This window comes from Colletes gigas, unplaced genomic scaffold, assembly GCF_013123115.1.
Source record: "Colletes gigas isolate AHSC1104 unplaced genomic scaffold, ASM1312311v1 Colletes_gigas_Sc00028, whole genome shotgun sequence".
Classification (NCBI taxonomy): Eukaryota; Metazoa; Arthropoda; class Insecta; order Hymenoptera; family Colletidae; genus Colletes; species Colletes gigas.
In genome coordinates, this window is record NW_025106657.1 from 37192 (window position 1) to 58987 (window position 21796).

Consider the following 21796-nt stretch of genomic DNA (forward strand, 5'->3'; position numbering starts at 1 on the left):
AACGCTGATTCATGCAATTGATTGCACTGTATCAATATAAACAACGATATTGCGATAGTATTTTATGTACAAATAACACAGGTGGATCAAATGTACAATAACTCAGGGAAGAGGATAAGACGAGTTTAGAAAGAATGCTAAGATTTATTTTTAAGACGAGAATTTGCATTTCTTTTTAAATTTAATTACATGTACCGTAGTAGTAACTCAAACACGTCTTCTGGTAGAATGTTGAGAGTTAGTAATTAAAAAACAAATATTGTAGAAATTGAGTGAATGTTCTCTGTGATAGATTATATCAAGTTTGTAATAAGATTTCTTAAGTGCTACTATACAATTATTGCTAGTATTCCTACTGGCGCCTCGTTGAGTTTTTATCACTTGTTTGCTATTATCGAAGGTTTAGCCTTTTACGGATTCATGATATGTTTGTCTTTTAGCGATTCCGATTTTCTATCGAAGAAAAATTGTGATGATATTACACATTGAGTATACTAGATGAAGAATAATATGTTCGTATTACACCGTATGATGTAAGTTCATTTTATCGGATCGGTGATTCAATGACTTCATACGCGTATAAAGATATTTTGCAAACAAAATTTTTCGAGGAATAATTGAGAATATGTCAGTACATGACATCGACATGAAACATACTACAAACAGTGTGAAAAATTGAATACTCGTTCAATCGTTTAAAATCTTAAAACCGTAGTCTGCTTAAACCTAAGATTTGAACCCAACAAAAAACGTTTGGGCATATGACAAAATATTGCAAAAATTTAGTATCGTGTTTCAGTTTTGCTCCTCCCTGTATATCAGAGTCAATTAAAAATGTTAATAGTTTCATTCGAACCCTGGTTGAGAGGAATTAGTTTTGAATGCAGATAGCCCACGCTTGACAGAAGGGTCTACCTTCTACCATAAGTTATTCGCGACGATCCCTCTTTAACATGCGAACGGAAGGTCTTTGCGATTTGTCAATGATACGCTGAAGGTGAATCTTCGCGATTTTTCAAACGGAATCCGGCGAGAAATGTTTCCGAAATCGCGAGTTCTTTTGCTTTTACTAGTCCGACTTGCAGTGATCGATTCTCTTAAGAATAAGAAAATAGAATGTTAATAACAGAGGCGTGTCTAAATAAGTACAAGAGATAGGGATTATTACAATACTTGCAACTGTTGAACAGAACTGGCGCGGATTAACAATATAATGATCGCTTACCTTCTGTAATACGAAGATATGCTTTCAAAATATTTGCAAATCCGATCGTGGGATGTTTTCGCTTTCCTTTCAAAGGTAGACTCACTCGTCCATTACAGAGATGCTTTCTTCATTATTAGTTTTAATCTCGTTATAACGTGTACTTAAAGTATCGTAAAGTCCTGCATCACCTTGTTTTATAATTTTTAATATAAACGCGTATTCTGCAAAGAATGACGTAAATGGTACATGGGTTAAAATAGTCGCATCAATAATATAACGTGGAATGCGGAGTTACAAATTAGTTGATTGTTCTTGCTTACAAACGAACAAATACTTCATTTGTCATATTTTACTTAGAACTGCAATCATTTTAATGAGGATGGAAACTTCTTTATTTTTCCTTTTTTATCTCGTTTCTATTACAGTCAAGTTGTACGATAATTACAAATTTTTCCGCTCTACTTAGTAGATCAACATCAATAATTCATTCTAGCAACAGTAGACAATAATTAAGATGGAACGTTTCGGTGTAGACTTAAGATTCCATCGAGTCACTCTTTTCGCGAGTTCGTACATAAATGATTAACACGTTGACTATCGAACAAGTTTTCCACGTTTAGAGATGTCCTCAACATTTATTCAAATTATAGTGTACCTACTAATTTACAACATTCCTAATAACAGTAAAATTATTTACAATTTTATAAGCGCTAAGGTTCTTCCATTGTAAACGATTTTACGACACGGTTATCAATGACCATCATGGCCGTCAACGTTTTAAAATAATAATTTCGCGATTATTTGCATGCAAAGTTGGCCAATCTCTTATAGTAAAGTGCAATTTTATTCTCAGACATCGCATATCAACGTCGGCTCATGTAACTGTGTTCAATGTAGGCATTTAAACGCAAAATGTTCCATTTACTTAAGCTTTTTTAGATTGCATCCACCACCAAAAATATATTTATAGTAATTGCGCAAATTTTATCTTTGGAACCTCGTTATATTTTAAGCAGTCCTTACCTATCGTAATAAGTCATAATCTGACGTTACAGTGGAAGTCCATTTATGCGAACCAAGTTTTAGTGAACGTCTCCTACGAACGAAAATGTCAACAAAACATGTATGCACTGTTGTAGTAATTGTGGAGGTACATCAGACATATCGATGTCCTTTATTGCCTAAATACAGTTAACAAATAGTTGAAAGTATGGCAGGAAGCAAATAACATTAATATACAGTGTTTGAAATATTTGAAGTATTCAGCATTTTTTTAAATTCTTGAATGAATATTATTAACAAAAACTAATATTTCATTACTTCATATTCAGTACTTCATATTTATTATATAATAAAAAGTGTTTAAAAAAATCCTCTCTAAACAAAATCTATTTGCTAAGCTTCATCAAGTGACTGTCCACAGAAATCAAGTTTATAAAGATTGAAAAATTAAAAATAGTGGGGATAATTAGTGAACTTCTATTATGTGAATTGTCTGTCCCCCATCGGGTTCATTTAAATGGAATTTCATTCTATTATTAACATTTTCATTTGCTTTACAAATACTGAAAATTATAAAAAGTAGTATTTACGCAACTAATAGCAAGAGCAACGAAAATATTATTGCCTAGATTTTTAACGCGACTGAATGTGAAAAATGAAACTATATTTCTCCATGAAGCTATGTTTATGAACATTCTTCGATTATTTTCATTCAACTACTATTTTCGGCGAAGTTTTTGGAAGAATCTAGCAACGGCGCAAGTCAAACTCTATATGCATAATTAAACACGTTCCGAAGAAGTAGTTTAAATATTTTTTTCGCGAACAAATCTGCTTCGAGAATACCGTCGCAGACGCGAGAAAAGAAAAGCTTCGTCGTACGAGTTTTTAAATCCTTGTATCGAGCATAACATAATTTTCTATCGCCTCCGCCACTCGATCGAACTTAAATCCACGAGCTTTGGGGATTTCGGGTGTACCGCAATGCTAGTCGCTTATAAATCGCAATCGTGTTACTCTGCTTTGTTCCTTTTTCGCGATCGATCGCGTTCCATTATTCTCGGCTGAGCGATGTATGGCGAACGATTAATAATATTCCACGGGGAAACCTTTGTGATTCATCCGCCAACAAATGGAACACGATCGACCTACAGTAGCCGAAATGATGATAGGTTCATCTTATTAGCACCGGATTTACCGTAGTTTCATAATATAAAGGTGCACTTTATTCAACATTTTTTATTCTATTTATTATAATTATACATTTTTGAGATAAGTAATTATATAATATAGTTTAGTTTAACGTATAAACTATGTGTTATAAATAACTGATGATAAATATAGGTTCAGTCTATATATTTTCATTAAATAATGAACAAATATTTGAGAAGGTAACAAAAGAATAACGCTAATACACAAAAACAAACAGAACTTAATATTCAGTAGATCCTCCTTTATTTTGTGTCACTTGAAATATTCTTTTAAACATCGACTCTATTAATTTACATAAAGTTTTCAATATCGATTTGAGACCACGCTTGACAGATGCCATTTTTCAGCTCATTTACGTTCAAATACTGTTTTCTATTGGCATAAACCTTTCTAGTTAAAATTCTTCAAAGATTTTCAATTGGATTCAGATTAGGGCTCCTTGAAGGCCAAGTTAAAACTCCACACATGAATTATCGCATTATCGCATTGAAAAATAAAATTTTGTCTAAAAAAAAACAAAGTCTAATATTTCTTGATATTTTTGAGCATTTGTCTTTGGCGGAAACCAAATTATTGGAGTTTTACCGTTATAATCAAATGCAACTCATATCATGACACTACCTCCCCCATAGTTGCGACTCATTTTTATTTCCTGTTCGTCGCGTAGGTCGGAGCCAGTAATATTGAAAGCCATCTGACAAAGTTAAACTTTTTTTTTATCGGAGATAATCACTGTTCTCCATTTTTTAACCCACGGCGTATGATCTTCGGCTAATCGTTCCGCTCTATAAAATTTAGTTAGAGGTTTTTTGCTCGTTTTTTATAACAAATAGTTCCACTCGAGTTTAAAACTTATTGAACACTTCGATTAGTTACTCTCTAGCCTAATCTAGTTTTTATTTTACTTGTATTGAGTTTATTTTGTCGAGCTTCTTGAAAGATTTTTCCTCGATCTCTTAGAAAGCTTTCCTGTAGAACTTATAAACTTTTTAGTCCTAAATTATTGATAATATTCAAAGATCTTTGAAGTTTTAATGCAATTTTTCGGTTCGAAAGGCCCATATCCTCTAAAACAATAATCTGACCCTTTTCAAAATAAATTAAACGTTTCCCGCGGCCCATTTGCTATAAAGATTTAACCTAACCTAAAATTCAATACAAAGTATTTGGAAATGATTGTTCTACGTTAACTTCGAGAAAAAAACTCCAGAATTTGCAGCATTCTTGGAAAATAATAACTTTGAATTTAAAATTATTTCGCTTTCTTAATACTACGATTTTTTACAAATTTTTTGGAAGAAGTTTTAACGTTCAAGCTGTTCTAACTCAACCAATAACAAAAACTAATGATAAAAGCCGAAAATATATGAACTTATTATATAATTACACAATCGATACGCGATTTCTCAACCGAGAAGGTTTTCTTAAACGAATATTATAATAGAATCAACAAATTTAAAATTAAAATAACGCAGTTATAATCATTTTTTTTATCGTGGACATTATTTGGTTTAATTTCAATATTTGGTATCTCCTATCCAAGTGAAAAGACGTTTTTAAGCATGAAATACGTGAAATCTCGTTACAAATCCGATGAATATTTGCAATAATCTTTCTCAATATATTTTATAAGTAAAAATAAGACTAAAATGTCATATAACAAAACGTTCATAAATGTTTTCTTAAGAAGTTATAACAAATATGAAAATACAGCTCAATACAGAATATGACAAGATACGAGATAATTATGTTAAATGATATTAACGTGTAGATTAAGATATGTTTACTATTTTTGTAATTCTGTATCTGCACGACGGCAAACCGTACATGGAACTATGAATTCAATTTCAGTTTCGTCTTACTTTCTGAAGTGAAAGAGACAGTCTCAATGATGCCAAAAATATTTTCCAATCGCGGGAATGGGGCAGTATTTAATTTTTCCCACCCCGGAATGAAAGGGAAGAGTGGGAGGAGGAGGATCATAAAAACTTAAAATGCTAGCCAAAATTAATATTTATTAAAACATTTTTCCCAAAAACCTCCGCCCTGGTTTTCCCTTTGAATGAACAAAAGATTAGAAACTTTGTTTGGAAATGATATAAATTTTCTTTTTCATCTCATATATGTATAAGTGTATAAATTGTTTCCTGGTGTAATGTAGACTTCGGCCTTACGACGTCTCTCGTCATGCTTTTTCTTTTCTTTGCGAAATCAGGGTCGACATTTGGCACGTTCGTACGATGGCCGACCATGACACAGGTGCAATCGTATCCTCGTCGAAGAATGACGAAGGGTTTTTCTAGCGTAGCCTCGTGTTCGAGGAAACATTCTTAACCTATTCGTAATGGATGACGTATGTACATGAATGTCAAAATTCACCTGGCCACTTTCACCGATGCCGAATACTATCACATTGAATTTAAATCGATCTCTTTTGCTAATAACATCATATAATAATCATGCTCATACTTGGAATAGGATTGCGTCATGCGATTGGCACTATGCATAATTTCAATTTTTAAACCTACTACTATAGTAAAATATAATAATAATGAAATAGATCTAGGAGATCAATTATTAAGCCACGTAAGTCTAGACACAATGATTTTAATTAGTTTCTCCTTATTAGTATGTATAAGAAAGAAGCTTTAGCATGTTCGAACAAAAATTAATGGAGTCGATTAATAAATATTATATACACTGAACACGTGCTACAAGAAAAAATTAAGCCCACAAAATGGCAGTAAAATTATGTATCGTAACAAGGGATATAGGTACCACTACTCACAACATTTTTAAATTATCCAAATTATGTTAAAAATATAACTTCATATGTTACAAATTTATTACTGTCTTTTACCGTATTTTGTAACTAGTAGACATCGCTAAAGGATAAATAAAGGTTCAAGACAAAGCGACGAGACGTTTGAGGCAAACATAACTCGCCTTGAGCCATTCGTTGAACCATTGTTTACGGTTTAGGCCAATTCGCGCAACACTGCCGAAGTCGCGAATGGGTTAATATGGGTTATTTTCAGAGTTGTGAATCGTTTTCCTTCCGTCGACCTTCTCGCGTAGACATCGACGCCGGAGAACGCTCGGAATGGTGAATTACGGGAAACCGATTCTGTCGTGTTTCTCTCCGATTTTCGTCGAATATGAAGTAAATACAGAATATTTCGAGGAACACGACGAACGATTCCTATAAATATCGGGATTCTTCGTCCTGTTGTGAACTACTTTTGGAAAAAATCCAATGCGCGGCGTATCCGTGGGTGCAGTGTGCAGTATTTAGCGTTTCCTTTTCTGCATTATCGTAAACATTGTCTGCAGGTTGCTACTGTTGTAAAAATAGCTCGTACGAGATCTATACTTCGCGATTGAGTGGTGCGTCGATCGACCGATATAATTCGACCGTCTCGTAATTCCTCACCGTGCGAACAAGCCCGAAAAAAATAATTTTAGACACAGAAGAATTTTTGGAAAATTTCTCCAAGTATGGTTATCGTTACAATGAGATATTGATACTTTTACTTGAACTTCCTTCTCATTCATGAACAAATTTATTATCTGAATTTTAATCGTTTCAAACAATTTCTTCGTCAAAACTTTAATATTTCTACTTTTATTTACGATTTAGAGATTTTCGAATATTTTGTAGCTCTTCTGGATCCGTCACTGTGTACAGTAATGTGAATAGTATGTACAATTGAGCAGAGTAGTACAAGTGTGAAATTCATTTCCTATTAATTTCGTCACATCACAATAAAATGAACTTTTATCTCGTAAACTCGTGTACTTAAACTCTTACACAACATTGTACCTCCGTAATGTGTTAGTATATTTTGCAGGAAATTTCACGATTCTATCGAGACTAGATTAAAATAAAAATTCGCTTTGCAAAACAGTTTCTTCGGAATTCAGATCATCGTAATTTCGTGGTTAAAATGTTTAAAGAACGATGGGTACAAATACGAATCAGGTTTCATTTTATGCTTTTTTTTGTGGCTAACACGATCGTCGATGTCTTTGCATTAAATGTTATTTCAATCATTCTTTATCGATCCTGGTTGAACGTAAATAAGCAAATAACGATTAACGGTTAGCGTAGTTTCTCGCTAACGTACGGTTCGCGCAATTTCACAACTTGAACAAGTTGTTCCCGCTGGGAAAAATCGCTCGAATTTTTCGAAACGACTTGTCATTGCTGTACGTAAACGTGATTCATTCCGATTATGTAAACAATGAGACGTTGAAATCTCGGTGTATTGACTCCTTCGATATTTACGGTGTGCAAACAAGCCTTTTGATTAAGTATATTTAGAAGTGGCAAGTCAAGTTGATTTGACGTGACTCGGGAATACCTGCACGATCCTTAATACTTGAGGACGCGAACTGCGCTTCTTGCACGAGCAAAGTGGTTTTAACCTGTTTGAGCCCATCCAATAGAAACTTCCTCGAACTTCTACTTTCGAGGGATAAGCTAATAATGTTTCGAGTAGCTGTCTCAGAAATCGGATAAAAGTCTCCCATAATGTGTTTCTTGCGTCGAAAGATCTTGGAATTCTATGCACGTAAGTTACACATCAATTTGAAGAATCCTCGTGATCACGATGGCAATGATGATTTTAATTATTATCTCGAACGCATAATAATTAGAATTATTAATTCGAATAAAATATCCTGCGTTTCTCCCATTATTCGTATCACAAAGTACATTATGGAATAAGCTAATGTTAAACAAATAATTAGAAAATCGGTACAGAATAAAAGTATGTAACCAAGATCGCTGCTATTCGCTTCAGTTTTTGCTACTGCGGTATAAGTAGCATAGAAATCGATGTTTCTTCGTAATTAATCAAATGCTTGAGAATCAGTTACGTGTCATCACTATTATTACAGATTTCCCACGTAACAGAATGATCCAAATGTTTAAACAATTGGTAATCCCTGGCTGACGGGAAATCCTGTGAGTACGATGAGTGATGTAAACGTTCAACGTTCAATTTATTCAGTTTTTGCAACAGTTTCTTTCGCATTACAGAAGTGTTTTCACGAATGACGCTGTTTATTAAATTCAATAATTACAGTTTACAATGAATTGGACCACCAAATTCACAGAGCAAGGCATAATCTTTAAATCAGATATTACACGCATAATAAAAACAGCTTTGCATGTTTGCAAAGTCAATATTATGCAGTTATGCACAGTCACTTTGTTCTAATAATAGATAACAAACGAAACTTTCTTACTCAAACAACCATTCATTCGAGAGATTAAATCTTGAACAATATTTTGTCATTCTGTTTTAAATAAATTCTCGAATTGATTGATCCGAATGTCGTTCTATCATTAAGTGACACTTGAGAGATTTAAGTCCTCTCTTTCACGGTTCACGTATTTGACATAAGAGATTGATCCACATCTCCAGAACTGTATTTTACAAAAATCTTTTGATTGGACATCTGTGAGAACACAGTTATTTGAGCCCAAATGTTTAACTTCAGAATATCGCGTGAGTTCGTCAAAAAGTATAACGAATGGAACAGCCTCAGTGAATAAAAGGACAATTTGAAATGAAAAATAATATTGTACGTTAAATATAATCTAAATTAATTTAATGGTTTAGATTACAGTCGGTGATTGCATTGAGATTAAACTTATTTTTCATACTTTAGTTTCTCGTATTCCATTTCTCGCTGTAAAGGAATATTTACTTTATATATATATAATGCCATAGACTTTGCGGAATAAGGATATTAAATAAAACAAATATATTAATTTATATAAATTTCAGAATTTACCCAGGACTACCGATCGAACAGAGCCTTGGAAAGGTCATTGAATGTTCTTTAAAAAAACAGAAAAATTGATTTTTTCAAGGGTTCCTTAACAATATCTAATTACAATTTGTTCAACTTGTGATTCACAATATTCTCAACAAATTGAACGAATCGTTAAATGAACAAGAGCTATTACTTTGTAATAGTTTTCGCTTGAAATTTCACTCGGATATCTTCGTGACGAAACGTCACTAAACTTCTCGATCGGGACCACCGTGCGTCACGTAGCAAGGAAAGGGAAAATGTCAAAAGTTTCTGGTTCGCTTTCGAAGTCACCCAAAGCACAGTTACGTGGACGTCACCGATGAGTAACGTTGCTCGTGAATTCGCTTTCACGGTTGAAACAGACGCGGGGCACAGCCTTGCCGGTTTTTGTCGAAGGTCCGACGATGACGTAAAGGCCGACGCGATCGTAGTGAAAATCTCCTGTTGCTTTCGAAGGAATCGTGACGAATCGATTGTGAGATAATTCGCGGTATCTCGACACTTCTGTTTACCGTTTCTGCATTCGTGTCCTAGATATCGTGTCACGGAATAACGCGTGGACGATAAGGATACCCCCCCTTCCGTGGCAAACGGCGATTTTCTGACAGTTTCACAAGGCGCCTAGATCGGTTACGCCGATAATCGTCTCCTCAACGCGTTTGACCGTTAGTCATTGATGGCGAGGAACGAAACGTGCGATTTTTCACACAGCGCGATTCACTTTTCTCGACCGAGATTCTGCCGCGAAGGTTTTCGTGGAATCTTCCCGGCCGCCGCTGTTCACGTGCCGATCATTTTGATGGGACGTGGAGTTATTCGCTCGAAAACTGGGTACGCTATCGTACAGCGAGTTCATGACTATTCGTACGATAGCTTATCCTAACGTTACTCCAGTCGTGCAACCATTTCTTAAATTAATAACGTTATTCCCGAAACACGAATCTATTTCTAGCGTTTCCGTGTCACAATGTAAGATTAACATTTGACAAATATTATTTGTTAGCAATTAATGTTGAATTATTGTTAAAAATTTTATTAACGTAACGACGTACGATTTCATTCGAAATAATTTTTCGGACGTGTACTGTTTAATTTTGTTTAAATTTGTTCATAGAAGGAATGACCACGAAGAAGAATAGATTTATTTTAGGAATACGTCGTGAATGTAAAAATGTGTCGATTTTAATTTATAAGACGAGTAGCCTTATGATTGTGAAACTTTACATCAAGAATTTGTGACGAGTCAAACTTGTCATTGTACGGTATGGGGTTAATATGAGGTTTCAATAAAAATTCGTGAATCTAGTGCTAAGCAAGAATTATTCATACGAACAAAAGACAAAATAGAATTTGGAGATCCTTCATAAAGAAAAAAATAATCAAAAAATAATTTTAATACTATATATACATATATTTATAAATATCTAGGTACGTACATATATGTATATTAACAGTAGAATAAAAGGTTATATAAAAACAAAAAAAAGCTTAAAAATCCTCAAAGAAACCAAACTGCTTTTTTACTTCTAAGTTTGCTTAAATTCACAAAAAATTAAATGATTTTACAGGATGCATGCATATTTATACTAATTAAATTTTTCCAATGAAAATACTTACTCAGCGTAGATTGTATACCTACGAATAAGCGGTGAATTTTGGAAACATTTATTTTGAGGCTCCATCGATCGTCGTGTTAGGTTTTTCTTGCCCGTGTCTGTAATAATCAATTTTTTCTTTGCGTAATCAGTCAAACTATTACAATAATAAAGCCGTTAATTCGAAGGCGGTGCTGAGGTACCAGCGCGCCAATCACAAACATCTACGAACCTGATTGGCTACTTTCTTAGTATTTAAGGAAATAACTTCGTACAAAATATAGATGCTTAATCGAAGACTCTTATGTGGAGATTCTCAAGAAAGGATTCTCAAATAAATGACTTTTTCTCAAGCTCATTTTTCGATGTATAATTTAAACAAATGTATTTTTTTACCAATTCGCCTATACAGGGTGTTCGGCCACCTCTAGCAAAAATTTTAATGAGCGATAGTAGAGGCCAAAATAAGACGAAAATCAAGAATACCAATTTGTTGATGGTAGCTTCGTTAAAAAGTTATTAACAATTAAATTCAAAAATTTCAAATCGTTCTGGAAAAATTATTTTCGGTTGCGGGGGTCAACTACAATCATTTTTGGTGAGTACACATACCTCCGAAATCCTATCTACTTTCGAGAAAAAAAATCGAGTAGGTGGTGAAATTTTTCGGCGAAAAAAAATTTTTCAAATCGTTCTAAAAAAATTATTTTCGGTTGCGGGGATCAATTACAATCATTTTTTATCATTACACATACCTCCGAAATTGTACGCACTTTCGAGAAAAAAATTCCTTACCGAAAATCCAATTAGGTGCCTAAATTTTTCAACGGTGAAAAAAAATTGCAAATCGTTGTGGAAAAATTATTTTCGGTTGCGGGGGTCAATTACAATCAGTTTTTGTCATTAGACGTACCCACGAAATCCTGCCCACTTTCGAGAAAAAAAATAGAGAAGGTGTGAAATTAATCGAGAAAATTAAAAAATTGCAAATCGTTGTGGAAAAATTATTTTCGGTTGTAGGGTTCAATTACAGTCATTTTTGGTGAATAGACATACACCCGAAATCTTGCGCATTTTCGAGAAAAAAATTCAGTAAGGGCGGCACTTTAAACGTTAATAACTTTTTAACGAAGCTTCCATCAACAAATTGGTATTCTTGATTTTCGTCTTATTTTGGCCTCTACTATCGCTCATTAAAATTTTTGCTAGAGGTGGCCGAACACCCTGTATAGTGAAATTCGCCATAAAAAATATAAAATTCATGCATTTACATGTAACGTTTAACTAAGTACGTTTTACTGCTTCTACTTTGAAGGCGTATTCACCCCTTTACCATGGACGATATAAGAAAATGAGGATCAAATATTTTTGTTTGCTCTACTAGTATGCAAAATTTCATTTAAATTAACGATTAACATTTTGGTATGTTCCGTCTTAAGTTATAAATATTATCCTTCCACGTTACTCGCTAGAATGACTAATAACGGGTTATTTTATTATCTTAAACAACTATACATTGTAATGTTTCAACAGAATGTCCTGAGTCACAAAGCATAGAAACTATACAACACATTTCGTGTAATTGACTTTCAAATATTAATTAACACTTATGCAAAGATGTGTTCGACTGTTATTTAAAGCCGTTACTATTTGTGTCAATCGATCGTTCTAGGAAAGAGGTAATTAAAGTCAAGGCATTCGAGAGTAGTAGGATATGTTAATGGTAGTGTTTCTTAAGTCTTTAACTGTATTTTGAAACAATTTTTTGTAATTTTTTAGTAATACGTTATAGCATAACGAATTTAATTATAAAATTTCAATATAAAAAATTTACTGTCGTACTCATATACATACATATACATATACATATAGTTTGAGATGCAATGTTATTAAAGACTGATATTTGGGTGTATTTGGCCTCTGCTCTAATTGGCCATTGCTAAATTAATAATAACAATAAAAATATTTAAATATTTATAAAATGCTGAATTAACCAGAGTTCTAAAAGTTAGAATATTGATTATATATCAGTTATTTCATATCTTAAAAAATACCGATTCAAAAAGTACTGTGAAAATTCGCATCTGACTATAATTGTATGGAATAAAACTTCAATCAATAACGAAACTAAGATAATAAGAAGAAAACTTTGGAGATCTTTTTATTTCCGCACGAGTTTGCAAGATCTTAAACAATCTCTGAACGTTTTTCGTTCGAAACAGAATATCTACGAAGATAAATCACAAAACTTTTTTTTATTTAGATTCTTTCTCTTTTTGTTTCGTTCACCTATAAATTACTAGTTTAGTAGTTACGGAAAAGCTTCGATTTCATTAATGTTATACAACGGTGGCTACTTTAAAAATCATTGCAAAGGCAAATTTCACGTTTCAACCAAGAAAGAGTAAAGTGATAGAAAGAATATCGTTGTGAACTTTTGAATTTCAAGCATTGGACACGTTTAAAAGTTATCGTTGCCGGTGCTCGACGAACGACAACCATTCAGAATGAAAATTTTCCTGTACTTTAAAGTTTCGATCGATTTCATAAGGAGATACAATTTTCCGTCTGGCGAATACTCGACATTTGCAGAAATCGCGTGTCTTCTCTCAAGATCGCTTCTATTATCAAGATATTCTTCTTCATTCGTGCACACAAGCACTCAGAGCCAAACTTCTAAGATCAGGGGATTTCCGTGAACATAATTTTTCGACTATCTGAATCTCGTTTGGAATCAGCATTTAAAGAATGCTGAATTTACGCGTATATTTGTTTGTAAGCTAATAAAGAAAAGGATGTAAGAAGTTTATTACAATACCTAAATAAGGATAGAAAAATATGGATTGAAAACCTGTGCAAAATGAAATGAACGAAGATGAAATCATGTCGATGAACAAGGAAATAGAATATTAATTAACATAAATAATTTTTAAAACATCAAATGTTAACTTACATATTACTGTAGTGGAAAAATAAAAATTTGATGTTTATTATTGTATTACTTTTCATTGAATAATGTCTAAATGAAAATTTTGAAATTTTCCATCTAATGTCTTAATAACAGTTGTTCCGAAGCAACGATAAATTGCAGAAATGTCCAGTGTAAAATTTAAAAAAAGAAAATATTCGATTAATTAATCTCATCGTTAGGGATAAAAATGACTTCGCGAACGAGAGATTCGAGAGATCAAAGTTTCATCCTTGAACGAAATCTTAAAACATTTCTAATTGCTCGCTCGAATGAGCTGTCCGTGGAAATGTCGATCGATAAAACGCCAGAAAACGTCACGTTTTGATGATAGGGCTGTATTTAATGCCTCCTTCTGAATTATCTGTTGTCCAGCACGATGGGCCCGCGCGAATGCTCGTCGAACTATATCTAACGTAACATCGTTTGATCTCCGATGACTTCGTCGAATTATCTATTATCCGTCGAACGATCTGTAATTAATAAAAAAATTCCGCGCATAACAGAATTGGTAAGTATCTTTGATTTTTGCCCTACCTCCGATAAGAATGAATGACACTCAAATTCATACTGCCAAGTGTTCTGTTTTTCCCCGACAGGCCATTTATTCATTTTCATCGGTAATCTAAAATTATTTCGATACTGATCGTCGAACGTGCCAAAATGTTCATGTTAACGTAACTACAAGTTTGTTTTACAAAACCTTCCACTACTTCCTGCTTTGACGTTTCACAATCGTACACTTTACGTCAGAAAGATAAAATATTTTCGTTACTATTGTAATCGTCCAGTTGCTTTAATTTCTCCCTTGTATTATTGTTTTATCATTTTTATTTGATAACGTTTGCAATTGAAGATTAAGAAAATTGAGAAAACTATGTAACATGTTACATGGAACTCTTGGTGGTTGTAAAATTTCGTTACAAAAGTGTGTAACGTGTTCTCATATTTATTTAATCTATGACCTGCAATTGCAATTGCATTTATAATTTGTTTGGGCAAACGTATTATATTAGTTCCAAATTCCTTTCTGTGTATATTATTTGAAATTAATCGACGAAATAAATTTCCAAAAAACATTATCTTCTACCTTCTATCATATAATTATTTTACTAGATCGTGATTTTAATTTCTTCTACTAAATATAAACGCATTAATAATATTTTTAAGAAAATCAAATACGTTTCGTTCTTTCTGAAGTCATACTCGATACTATTAAAAGACACTTTGTTTCAGACACGATTTTCTTGTTATTATTTCAACGGAAAAAATTAATACGTGTCGCCTAGCGCTTAGCAATGAAAATAGTTTTCTACTACCATGATTAATATTTGTTGCAACAGCAATCTAATCTGGCTTTCGCGAATGATTGAAACAGAAGTTCTGTCGATATCGCACGCATTTGACAAATTAATTTGTAACGACCGGTGGATATCGTTTCCGTTCTCAGCAGAGTTGATAAATCTTGATATATAGATAAACAGAATCCCAAATGACGTCAATTCGTTTCTGATTTAATTACTGCAATCTCAGTTCTATCAACCTTAATGAGAAAATGATCTTTTAAGGGGGCAATCTGGTAATTTCAGATTAAGATATGAGTTGCATTTTCTTAAAAGTCCATAGTTTAAAAAATTGTATCAATTGTATTGCAATATTAAAAGTAATGCAAATTGTATAATATCTTGAAATGTCTTAAACAGCTTAATGTATTTAACTAAAATTTTATATTTAAATTTTATCTTTTCATTTTAATATCTGTTGAAAAATCTTAATAAATTAAGATGATGCGTTAATTCTTCAACTAGGAGAAATGTAATTTGGTGTCTTACAATAGTTTCTTTCGAACCGATGTCTCACGATCCATAAAACGAGAGAAAAATGTGGGTCAGTTTCTTGGATGGAAAGCGACGTTGGTATTCAAGATCTTCGGTCCATATGCTGTGAATTTCCTAGAAATTTTCAATGAAACATGTGAGACATCGTTTTGGAACTCGGCTTGGCCAGAGTATGTTCGTAGGCGTGTCGTGAGAAAGAATTCAAAAATATTGATGTCTTGCTATCAACACAATTGCAATACTTGTTATGTTACTTTTTAAAGCTTTTGTATTGTTCCTTTCTTTCCTTACCAATAAGAAAAAGTGCACTAAAATGATAGAATCTTTGTTGAAAATATTTGTGCTAGCAAGGACAGTTTTGTCAATGGCTTTTATTACTAAATTACGTTCACTTGTCCTCGTGAAAATATTCGATTTTGATCTAAAATAATTCTATTACGAGGTGTCCAAAAAAGTTGGAACCAAACTTGTAGTACGTGTTACTGACAATGAGATCAAATAGATGAAAAAAGTTCGTAGGTCATAAGTTCAAAGATAAAATACGACAGAAACAAAAGACCAACGTTGGGAATGTATTCAAAATACAATTACTATTATTTCTATTATAGAATATTTAAAAGAGTTCAACAATAACTGATTTTATGAGTGAAAACCTGCAGTCTCGCAGAGGAAAGAATTTTGTAACGTTTCTTATAACTCCACGATAAATTGTAATATCTTCAAAGACCTTCTATCTTTTCAATATAGCAATTTCGGACATAAGTTTGTTACATGAACTATTTTCATCTGTTTGACCTCAGTAACACGTAGTATAAGTTTGGTCCCAACCTCTTTGGACACCCTGTATTCGGCAATGTTGGGCTAATTTTATTTCCGAATTACTAATAAAATTTTTGTATTCAATTCGTAAACTAACTTTTGCCGTGATATCGATTTCAAATTCCATTGAATTTCAACCAATGAATTCGAATTTACAAATGTGTTTATCTACGAAGTATAAACCAGTTTACGAGAGTACGTAAAAATTTTTATTCTTTTTTTGAATATAAAATTTGCTCGTAGCACTAACGTGAAAATATTGAAGTACCATTCCATTTGTTATCATTCAACAAGCAAGTGTGTTATTTCTCAGTACGTGAATCAAGTGTGAAGGTTTGGCGTCACAAAGCGCGTAATAACGACGGTTTTACTTGGAAATTGACGTTCTAATATCGAAAACGTTGAATACCCTTATCGCCCCCACATCGGCTAATATACAACCGACGGAACATTTGCAAAAAAATTTATGCCAGGTTTGCTCTTCAACGACGAATCAATAAATATATCCGTGCCGCGTACGTAGTCGGAAAGACGCACATGCATGCTACGTAGGAATTTCAAGAACGAAGGATGCACCTTGGCACGCGCGTTTAATAACGTTACATTAACTTTTGCAACCCGAACACGGTTCCTTTGTGCAACTGGACCCCTTCTTAATCCCACGATTTTCACAAAATCTCTCCAAAAATTGTCAACTAATCCTATTTCATAAATTACTTAGATATAATGTTATTTGAATATAATAAAAATAAAAATAAGCTTTAATCAAGCCTCTTTCGTTTATAGGAATTACAAAAATACTATATTGTATTATAAGTAGACTGTAAATTTTTATGCAAATTCATATTTGCATTAATAGAATCAATGAGATATGAATTTTGTAGAAGGTTGTCTCAACCCCCAAATATAATAATTTCTATTTTTTCTATTTTTGCATATTAAGTTCAACCTGTAATTTTTTGAGAATAAAAATTTTCCATGAATGCTTAAAGATTCGCAGTCTAATTATAAGTTATGAAGTGAGGAATACATTATACTAAATTGTAATCCTTATAATGGAATCAAGTCTCCTTTATTATACATTCCTCTGTCTTATTTTTCTTCATACAATTTACAGTAATATTCCGATTACATATGAAGTATATGAAGTGATAAACACGAAAAATATAATCAGAAACGAGGTATACGAGTTGACCTTACATCTAATGTATTTTTTCGAACCATTTTTCTGGGGTTCTAAAGCCCTATTAGTACGCATTGTTTACATTTTAAAAGTTTAAAATCCTCCATTCCGTTCAGGAGTTATGATCTTTTAAACAAACTCATGTCATTCATTCATGGTCAGATATTAGATTTTTGGTAATTAATTTTTTTCTCGAAAGTGTGTAGAATTTCGGGGACATGTCTATTCACCAAAAATGATTGTAACTGGCCCCTGCATCCAAAAATAATTTTTCCAGAATGATTTGAAACTTTCCATTTTCGCCGAAAAAATTGTTCACTTCTCTGAATTTTTTTCTCGACAGTGGATAGGATTTCGAGAGTATGTGTGTTCACCAAAAATGATTGCAATTGACCCCTGCAATTGAATATAATTTTTTCGGTACGATTCGACATTTTTTTTTTCGACGAAAAATTTAGGCACCTACCCTCTGTCGATTTTTTTTAGAAATCCATTTTTCATTTTTCATAAATTTGTTCAATACTTTTTTGTAGGTACCTATGGACTCTGCTTTAGAAAAAAATTTCAATGAGATACGTTTTCTATTATAGAAGTTATGGCCGTTTGAAAATTGGATCATTTTTATAGGGGTTTTCTCACTTTACGGGGTTAAAGAACAACTTTTCAAATATTTTTGGAACATCTACTAATTCTCTACTAAAATACGCGTAATTTGCATTTTTAAACATGAAAATCGTTCAATGCGTTCAAAAGTTATGACGTTTTAAAGATACGCAAGAAATTTTCGAGTGACATTTCTAGCCCGAAATTATATTTTCGGTAAGGAATTTTTTTCTCGAAAATGGTTAGGATTTCGAGGGTATGTCTATTGACAAAAAATGATTATAATTGACCCCTGCAATCAAAAATAATTTTTCCAGAACGATTTGAAATTTTTTAATTTCGTCAAAAAATTTCACACCTTCTCGAATTTTTTTCTCGAAAGTGGGTAGGATTTCGTGGGTATGTCTATTCACCAAAAATGATTGTAATTGCCCCTGATAACCAAAAATAATTTTTTCAGATCAATTGGATATTTTTTATTTTCATCGAAAACTCCACCTACCTGCTGTCGATGTTTTTTAAAAATTCATTTTTGATTTTTAATGAACACAACCATGAGTAATGTACTCATACAATTTATTAATAAAAAGTAAAATATATGAAATTCCTATGCTTTATTCGTCAACTGTTTAGTGTCGACGTCATCGCTGTATGCATGCGGCTGTGACTTCTTTGCTTGCGTGAATAGTCATGGTAAATATGCCGGTTATTCGGATATTCCGGATGCCGGATAATCGGAACTCTACTGTACAACGTACCGACGATACGTGTTTGCTTCTTTCCAGTTGGTTTTTCTGTTAATTGAAAAATCTTGAGTTCTGAATGACCAGAAATTCCTTTCAAATGTTTCTGTTGTACCGTTATAGTTTCGTAAAACTTTATAGAATGGTGGCTGTTGTTTTCGTTGCTTTCTTCTGTTTGCATCAAACAAAAGCAAATCATATTAATTTGCAACGTAGATGGAAAATGTACATCCGTTTTTAACGAGATAAAATCTGTGTAGATCCTCTCTAGATAGCTCAGAGTTAAATGATATATAAATAGTAACTGCAGTACGCGTTTCTATTGAAAAATAGAATTACGTGTAATCTCGTATCGCAGACATGAAATGATACATCCATTATTGCTATTTGACTTATGATGGGGCACTTCTTAGATACATGTTCGTATATAGAACTTGAGAGTTACAACGATTCCGTACTGTTGCGTCAAACACTTCATTCCGATGATATAATTTTCCAGTAACCATTTACAACCACGTGTTGCAGTGAAATTTGAAATTTCTAGCGGCGCCTATACGATTCGAGATTAGATACACGTCATCGCGATCATGACTTCAGCATTTTACGTAATGTCGATCAAAATAATATCCAGAACCTTATACTTTATACCAAGGGAATTATATGTATTGTTCTTGCTGATTTTCGATTATTCGTGATTGAACAAAAAATCATCATTATTTTAAAGTCACGTATTACGATAAAAAAAGATAGCTTGGAGGGATTACACATCATTGATCGATTCCAAAATTTTTAACAAAAAAAGTATGCACTTAGTTGAAAGTATTTCCTATACATTCAAGAACTATTTTACCAAATGTATACGAAGTATGAGCAATTTAGTATTTATCAATAAAGATTTTACTGCTGAATTAATATAAGATTTAAAGATTGTTTCGTCAGTATATCGTGGAGCTGTTTAATTTTATGGTAATAATGATTAAAAAGTATTTTTTACAGATATTAAATACTGCATATCATATTCTTAATTACATAATAAATATTAGCAAGAGAGGCGATATTTTTTGCATTTAACTGGTCAACAACACTGAAACGGATCTGCCAATTAATACATTATGATACGTGCAATAATAAAGTAAAAAGTAAAATATTGTTGTCCCAAAGTCAAAATTACGTAACAGTGCATTTCTGTTTCTTTTTTGTCGAAAAAATGATTGAATGCAAGATTCTCGATTTAGAAGCTAACGTCTAAATATTGTTTACATAGAAAAGTCTCGTAAAGAAGGTGTATTCAGAATTTACACAGCCTTCTTTTCGAAGGCGAACAAAGTTAACTTTGTTATTCTAATCGCCACTGTGTTGAAGTTGCATATTAGAGCGTAAGATCGGTTTAAGTCGAATCTAAGGTCAGAAGATGATATATTGGGAGTGATGGTTCCGTAGATCGTCGATGTTTCTAAGGTTTTTTGCGCAAAATTTTATTTTAAGCGAGGCCACTAATGTTTTTCCGTAACCGATGCGCTCGAAACTCAAACATTGAAGTAGGACAAGGAGCGATTATCTAACGCAAAAAGCGATCGACGTCGACGCCAGCTACGTCACGATTCTTTACTCCCGGCTGATAATAGCTGCCTCTTCCAAGCGAGATTAGAACGCAATGACTCGATACTTTTTAACTGTGTTACGCGGTACCGTAACGAGATTCCGCGTTACGTCACGCTTATGCCTCGGTCATTCCAGGCGAAATCGAACACATTTTACGGATTTTCCTAAAATTTAAATATGATCTAATCCTAAACTAAGAGGGCGGGGATTGAGGCATTATTCCCCTGATTTCGAATGTAATTAAGAGACATAGAGCGTTGAATTTTGCAATATTCATCTATTTAAGAGGGTATTCTACTGTAAACCTTCCAAAAATGTTCGTAATTATCAAATTCACTATCCACTTGCTTCTGTTTCTAATTATTAGTGCTCGATGGAAACCACTTTCCATTCTCCATCAAAAGAGAATAAAGACATTTGAGTTGCATTATACTGAATATAATGGCATATTCGACCAACGAGCAAGTTTTGCACTAAATTTTATTGCGTAATATTGACCTGAAACTATGAAATACTGCAATACTACTGTTTCATAAAACTGTCGCGACGTGAACCCGTAAACTATTATAGTATTGTGTTGTGCCTGTTTGAAATGAATTTCGAGGTGCAAGAATTTGTTTTTCTAACGATTTTTGTAAGCTTATGTCCACTGGAAATTGTTTAATAACTGCTCCAATTCCATTATACATATGTATAGTCCGTTATCATGCGTTGTTGCAATAAAATGTCATGCAGCAACGATATTAAAATCGTTTAGAGCTGTATGGAGAATATATTATCTTTTTACTCTTTTCCGGAAAAAATATGCGCTAGATTGTTCACTAATCTGCTTTAAAAAGATAAGCAACCACTATATTTTTCTCAATGTTCGCTAGATTAGGGAATTTCATGGAATCGTAGCTTTATACGTAACGTTTCGTAACCTTTCCTTTTCTTCGTTTATTAGATTAAAATATCGTATTTGTAAAAATCCTCCTTCTGTTCCCCAGCTACAACACATGGAAAGTTTTATTTTACTAGAAATTATGTAGATTTGGTATTTCTTTCACGCTTATCGCACAAGGGATGCAATCGTTCGCTAATGAAAATTAAATTATCTTTTTGATGAAAACTGTACGAGAGTATTATCGATCAATTGGCAAAATTTTTTATAATATTTAATAACGAGACAAATAATGGAAACCATGAACGATAC